This window comes from Oncorhynchus masou, chromosome 31 (genome assembly GCF_036934945.1).
Source record: "Oncorhynchus masou masou isolate Uvic2021 chromosome 31, UVic_Omas_1.1, whole genome shotgun sequence".
Classification (NCBI taxonomy): Eukaryota; Metazoa; Chordata; class Actinopteri; order Salmoniformes; family Salmonidae; genus Oncorhynchus; species Oncorhynchus masou.
In genome coordinates, this window is record NC_088242.1 from 39,899,646 (window position 1) to 39,907,022 (window position 7,377).

Genomic DNA, 7,377 nt, shown 5'->3' on the forward strand with positions numbered 1-7,377 from the left:
CATTGCTCATTTTTATTTTAGCCTACTTGGTAAATATTTTCTTCTTCTTGAACTGCACTGTTGGTTAAGTGCTTGTAAGTAAGCATTCCACGGTAAAGTTTACACTTGTTGTATTCGGAGCATGTGGAAAAGAAAGTTATTTGATTTGATTATAAGTTCAACATAAAAACTAAGGAATAAAAAAAGAGGAACCCTGTCATTTTGAAGTAAATTCCCATCAACCTAATCTTGTATTGGCATGAAACCATGGGTGTGCTCAGCAGCAACACTGGAGTTATGGGTCATTGTCAACTCTGATCCTTGTCCATAGAACACATCTGAGACAAGGTAAATGGCTTACACCAGTTCTGCATCACCATGGGTGTCACTTGAAAAAGAAGTGAAGAGAGAAAGTAGATGCCTCAACAAAAGTATGGATCTTGACCACCCATAGCACTCGGGTGGATTTACAAGTGGGTGTCTTCGGTTTTGTGCTCATTGTAGTCACATTCGTCATACTTGGTAAGAGGGTCCCACTCTGGATGGAGGGAGACTGCGTTTCATGACAAGAGTAAAGAATTTGACGTGATCAAACAGATCAATTCCAAAATACAGAGACACACAAGTAACTGCCGTAGTCCTATACAAATGCCTGAGGTGACTTTTAGTCCTGGCCACTTCTGGCCAATGATCGCTGCAACCAAGTCACTGCCATTGAGGAAATTAAGAGTAACAGAGTTAATGTACTGATTGCCATAAACACCACAAGAACAATGCATACTATTGAAAGCTGTCCAAACAGGTCAAATTACTAAAGGGAATGAACTAATTTTAAGTAAATACATCAAATTCCGCATGACAGACCAGTCATTACTCATTATGGTCCAAGAAATGTCTAATTTAATGTAGTAGGCAGCTAGCCAGGAAAATCTATTTCGGGCACATTAATAGATCCCTCGATGTTGACATCCTCTACATAACATTTAACATGGAGGGTGCAGTTATGGTGGCAAAAAGTAAACAATCTAAATTTGGGATGATTTATGATTGGAAACAGACGGAAATAGAAGTTGAGCAATACAGGTTCCTGGTTGACCAGTATTGTGACATGGAGACATTTCAATGTCACGCGCATCAAAAAAAAATGTAATAATTTGTTTGGTCAATTTAGTCAATTGAATAGCACCAATTCAACTAGTTTGACCCAAATTCACTGAATCTGCCAATAATTCTCATATGCATGATTCATGTTTGATGATTCAAGTTAATTCCAGTTCAGTTCCATTGTCGTCACAGCTGGAAAATTGCCTTTAGTTGCCATGGCAAAGTCCAAAGTTTCTCACGTAATTTGTGTCACAGCCAGAAACTCAATCACATGAGAATCAGAAAATATGTAGAAAATACTTTTGAGGATTTAATTGTGTTTTTAGGGCAGGATGTAGAAGAAAACTACACTTCAAATATATCAAATGGAGTTTCGTGGAGGGTAAAATGGTTTCTTACACCTTTTGGTGTGTTTGTTGTCACTTTAAGCCGTAATGGCTTGAAAATGAGCCTCTGGACTGTCCCTGGTGCTCTCTAATGAGAGGATAGTTCAGGTGGCTTTTGCAATCCGTTAAAGGGAATGCTGCCAGTTGTTTAAAGTATGGGGGAAAATAAAGGAAAACCAATGGCAGTGGTGGAAAAAGTACCCAATTGTCCTACATGAGTAAAAGTAAACATACCTTAATAGAAAATGACTCAATTGTCCTACATGAGTAAAAGTAAACATACCTTAATAGAAAATGACTCAAGTCACCCAGTAAAATACAACTTGAGAAAAATTATAAAAGTATTTGGTTTTCAATATACTTAAGAACCAACAGTAAATGTAATTGCTAAAATGTACTTGAGTATCAAAAGTAAAAGTATAAATCACTTGAAATTCCTTATATTAGGCAAACCAGGTGGCACCATTTTCTTGTTTTCTTTATTTACAGATAGCCAGGGGCACACTCCAACACTCAGACATGATTTACAAACAAAGCGTGTGTGTTTAGTGCAGGGGTTCTCAAACTTTTTCAGCCTGGGACTCAAATTAAAAATTGTGTTTTCCTGGCTCCAAGTTGAGGAAAATATATGTAAATATCAGTGCATTTCATTGCCCTTATGCCTAAAACAAAAATGCAGTATAGACAAAAACAAATAACAATGAAATACCCATAAATATCTTTTCATGATTATTTTCCCCCATTAAAAACACTTTTACATTCCTGTCTAGGTCGGAACTGTTGCGGTTAAAATACAATAAATCATTTCATTCTGAACTGGAAAAAACGGATTGATCACATCACACAGATGTGCAACAGAACACACACAGGCTTTTTGATCGTGCATCCCTAAGTAACAGTACATATTTATCTACAGTTTATCTTACTGTATACATTGTTGTTGATAGAAAGTCTAGGTTGGAACTGTTTCTGTTAAAATACATTTTTTTTAAAATTCTGGCATAAACTGATTGATCATATCACATAGATGTAGACCAAAACACACACATACACAGTCCTAATGAGAGGTGTGTGGCTGGTTGAAGTTTTCAACAAGCATGTCTATTCTGGGCTCTGCTTTAGAGAGTGCAACACTGAGGTGATGCTCAGCGCTGCCACTGTTTCTGTTCTTGAGAACCATGATTTGCATAGGTATGTGGTGCCAAACTGGATGAGAACATCTACTGCTTTCTCAGTCAGGCAGGAGACTGCAGCTTCCTGCTGCAGATGAGCAACCCAGAACTGTGTGAGTGTTTGCTTCATTCAGTTTATTCCAGTTCAGAATAAAAATCATGACTTGTATTTTAACGGCAACAGTTCCAACCTAGACTAGTTTTCAACAATAATTTCTATAGTAAAATGTACAGTAGGCGTTCTAATTTTTCATCTTCATCTACTGTTTCTTAGGGTTGCACTGTCAGTAGCTAGTTAGCTTGCTTTGGCTAATGTTAGCTATTAGCTGTGTAACGTTACACGGCTATTAGATTGTGTGAAAGAGAAACTCACATCTAACATTACTATTTGGAGAGATAGTACTCCCTTATTTCTGCTCATCATAACCTGTTATAAAATAACAACAATGCCTTGCTAGTTGACTTACTTTTCCACTTTCGAAGCACTGTTTCCTGAAGCATTCTGCCCTGTTCTGAAAGAACTCCTTGGGTTTACCGTCATGTTGTGCCCGGATGTTTGGTCAGGACTTGTCGTTTTATTAATTTGTTCGTTTTGAGAATCATTGCTAAGCACTTCCCCACACAACACACATTGTGGGCGCTCCTTGTTATTTCTCAAAGTTTGTGTGAAAGAGACAAAGTCATCACTGTATTTGCGTTTCATGAGCTCAGTCAGAACATGTGGCTGGCATGAGTCCATTTCATGACAGCGGTGAGTGATGGCGAGTGGGAATAAGTCAGTGGCTTGAACAACAGCGCTGCAGGGTGTGGGTCGCAGAATGATCTTCAACAAAACTGCAGAAAAAAGATTGGGTAAACCTCGAAGCACAAGGGCATCTACCTCTCGCGCCGCTGCCAAACTGAGCAGAGAGCGCGCAAACGAGCGTCTGTGTTGCCAAGGGCTAAAATAGAAGTCAGTTCTATTTCTGATGCAAATCATGCTACAAGTCCTGCCTCTCCCATCTCCTCATTGGTTTATAGAAGCAGGTACCCAGGTGCCATCTCCTCATTGGTTATACCCACGTGGGTGACTGAAAGACGAACGAGGTCAGTGGCGGTAATGCACCTAATTTATGAAAGTTGCCAATCGCAATATAAGGTCAAGAGAAGAAAAAAGCCTAGAACGAGGATAGATGACTATAAACGATTCGGTTGACAGTTGTGTGTGTGGATTAATTGTCGGAGTAGAGGACCTTGTGCATTTTAGGTAAAATAACAACTCAATATTTATATCCCAGGACAAATTAGCTAGCAACAGCAAGCTAGCTAAATAGGACAAATTAGCTAGCAAGTGCAAGCTTGCTAGCTAAATTGCCCTAAATGTTTAATGCTTTTCGACCTGTCCCCAAATTAATGTAATTTGTTCAGAGTTTGTTTTGATATTTTAACCTGCGTGTCGTGATCGCGTTTGGTGTGGGGGAACAAATACATTTATGCACGATGGCGCACGCAGCCGGTTCCGTGTTAGGAAATCTTGTACGTTTTGTTCTATGAAATTAATCTTCATCAGCTAACGTCACTTTGTGAATTTTGAAGCATTTATATAATAAAAACAGATAAAAACTTCATAATTCATAAAGGTCATGTTAACTGACTGCTATTATCTCATTCCTTTGACCTTATTTTTGGTGTTTATTCCAAAACCCTATTCATTTTTCCCATAGGGATGGCTGAACGAACCAGAGGTAACTCATTTCCGGGTTTAGCACTACAAGCTGGCGATGGCTATTAAGCTAAATTATAGAGAAAAAAAGATAATGGAACATCAGAAGAAGCTTTACAATAAATATAGTTACTTACATCTAAAGGGGAAAAACTGAAGATAAGCCGAAATTGGCCTAAAGACATATGAAAACATTGGTAACTCCTTACATTAAAGAACACTAATGGGGGTGGTTAAAGGTTTACATTAGTAGTTAATTACTTTATAGATGCACTGAACAAAAATATAAATGCAACAATTTCAAAGATTTTACTGAGTTACAGTTCATATAAAGAAAATCAGTCAATAGAAATAAATTCATTAGGCCCTAATCCATGGATTTCACATGACTGGTATTACAGATGTGCATCTGTTGGTCACATAGATACCTTAAAAAGGTAGGGGCGTGGATCAGAAAACCAGTCAGTATCTGGTGTGACAACCATTTGCCTCATGCAGCGCGACACATCTCTTTTGCATAGAGTTGATCAGGCTGTTGACTGTGGCCTGTGGAATGTTGTCCCACTCTTCAATGGCTATGCAAAAGTTTGTGGATATTGGCGGGAACTGGAACATGCTGTAGTACACATCGATCCAGAGCATCCCAAACGTGCTCAATGGATGCCATGTCTACTGAGTATGCAGGCCATGGAAAAACTGGGACGCTTCCAGGAATTGGGTACAGATCCTTGCAACATGGGGCCGTGCATTATCATGCTGAAACGTGAGGTGATGGCAGCAGATGAATGGCACAACAATGGGCCTCAGGTTCTCGTCACGGAATCTCTGTGCATTCAAATTACCATTGATAAAATGCAATCGTGCTCATTGTCCATAGCTTATGCCTGCACATACCATAACCCCACTGCCTCAATGGGGCACTATGTTCACAACGTTGACATCAGCAAAATGCTCGCCCACAACGCCATATACAAGCCTGCAGTTGAGAGGCCAGTTAGACGTACAGCCAAATTCTCTAAAACGACATTGGAGACAGCTTGTGGTAGAGAAATTAACATTCAATTATCTGTCAAGAGCTCTGGTGAACATTCCTGCAGTCAGCATGCCAATTGCATGCTCCCTCAAAACTTGAGACATCTGTGGTATTGTGTTGTGTGACAAAACGTGCACAAAATTTGAGAGAAATAAGCTTTTTTGTGTGTATGGAAAACAGACCAACAGTTTACATGTTGCATTTATATTTTATTTGATATATTTTTAACCCATTAAGGTGTAATTCATATTAAAACATCTTCGTGATCAGATCCCGTTATCGGGATCGATTTGACAACATCCGGTGAAATGGCAGAGCGCCAAATTCAAATTAAATTATTACAAATATTTAACTTTCATACAATCACAAGTGCAATAGACCAAATTAAAGCTGAACTTCTTGTTAATCTAGCCACCATGCCAGATTTCAAAAAGGCTTTACGGCGAAAGCAAACCATGGTATTATCTGAGGACAGCACCCTGCAGACAAACACATGACAATCATATTTCATCCCGCCTGGCGCGACACACAACTCAGAAATAACGATATAATTCATGCCTTACCTTTGAAGATCATCCTCTGTTGGCACTCCAATATGTCCCATAAACATCACAAATGGTCCTTTTGTTCTATTAATTCCGTCGTTATATATCCAAAATGTCCATTTACTTGGCACGTTTGATTCAGAAAAACACTGGTTCCAACTCGCCCGACATGACTACACATTATCTAATAAATTACCTGTAAACTTTGTCCAAACATTTCAAACAACTTTCCTCATCCAACTTTAACGGGATAAACTGTTCAATAGAGGATCAAATGAAAGTGGAGCGAGCTTCAGGTCACGCATCCCAAACAAAAGAGTACACTTGGCTATACACCCAGAAAGGAAAGGAATACTTCTTTACTACTCAAAGGAAAAACATCAACCAATTTCTAAAGACTGTTGACATTTGGTGGAAGCCATAGGAACTGCAAGCATATTTCAATTAAACCGGGATTGCCATAGAAAACCAATAGAAAACAGATTGACCTCGAAAAATGTTTTCCCTGGATGGATTGTGCTTGGGGTTTCACCTGCCAAATCAGTTCTGTTATACTGTTAAGACTCCTGAACAGGTAATCAAATGGCTAACTGGACTATTTGCATTGTGTGTCCCCCCCAACCCCTCTTTTACACTGCTGCTACTGTTTACCATATATGCCGTCACTAACTATACATTCATGTACATACTACCTCAATTGGCACGACCAACCAGTGCTCCCGCACATTGGCTAACCGGGCTATCTGCATTGTGTCCCACCACCCCCTCTTTTACGCTTCTGCTACACTCTGTTCATCATATATGCATAGTCACTTTAACCATATTTACATGTACATACTACCTCAATCAGCCTGACTAACCAGTGTCTGTATGCAACCTCGCTACTGTTATTTTCAACTTCTTTTTACTGCTTTATTACTTGTTACATATTGTTCACCTAATACCTTTCTTGCATTATTGGTGAGAGCCTGTAAGTAAAAATTTTACTAAGGTCTACCTACACCTGTTGTATTCAGCACACGTGACAAATAAACTTTGATTTGAAGACCAAAGCCAAAAGTGAAGTAAAAAAAAAACATCCTATAAATATAAAACTAGATTTCACACCAGTGACCACCATAAATATTTACTATTTAAATAACGTGAACAATATTTTTTTGACATTTAATTTTATTTCCACACCCCTGGGGAATTCCCACATATGCGTACCCTCAGTTGGGAAACACTGGTGTGGAGAATGATTATGCCAGGTCACTTACCAGTCACAGAACATGGCTGTTAGCATCTGCTTTGAATAGATAAGAGCATTTAAACATTTTATTAAAGAATATATTAGAAAGATTTGTAATACTACAAAGCCATGCATCAGGGTTCAAAATCACACTAACGTTGATATTCCTCTTCTTTGGAGAGTGCACTTCTCCCCGTAGACCCCCTGTAAATCAAATCACGCTAA